The sequence below is a fragment of the Carlito syrichta genome, unplaced genomic scaffold, assembly GCF_000164805.1.
Source record: "Carlito syrichta isolate Samal-C Ts95f unplaced genomic scaffold, Tarsius_syrichta-2.0.1 Scaffold307214, whole genome shotgun sequence".
NCBI lineage: Eukaryota > Metazoa > Chordata > Mammalia > Primates > Tarsiidae > Carlito > Carlito syrichta.
In genome coordinates, this window is record NW_007251310.1 from 882671 (window position 1) to 883141 (window position 471).

Below are 471 nucleotides of genomic sequence, written 5' to 3' on the forward strand. Positions count from 1 at the left end.
CTCCCGACCTCCGCAGGGCCGGCTCCGAGCCCGGCGCCTCCTCCCCGGGCCCGGGCCTCCACCCTGCACCGCGGGAGGATCGCGGCGCCTGTGCCGGGCCCCCGCACCCGGTGGACACGCCTGTGCGTCTTATCCTGTGAGGGCCTGGGCAGATGACCTGGGCAGGTGACTGCGCTCCTGCGAGCCTTGGCTTCCTCAACCGTAAGGAAGGCACGGGTCACTTCCCTGCCGAACCCCTACACAGGGAAATCAGTCACTGCCCTCACAAGCAGCGTCGCTGCAACCTCCCTGACTCCCCAGGCCCGCCCGACTCTCCGGCCGATCTTGCTGCTCTCCACCCAACCCGGGCATTCTGGAAGGTGCTTGTTTGTCACCCTACTCTAGAATACAGACTCCGTGAGATTAGGGATGTACATAAATCCTATGGCGTTTCCATTCTGTCTTGTCCACTGCCGCTCAGACTGGCACAGC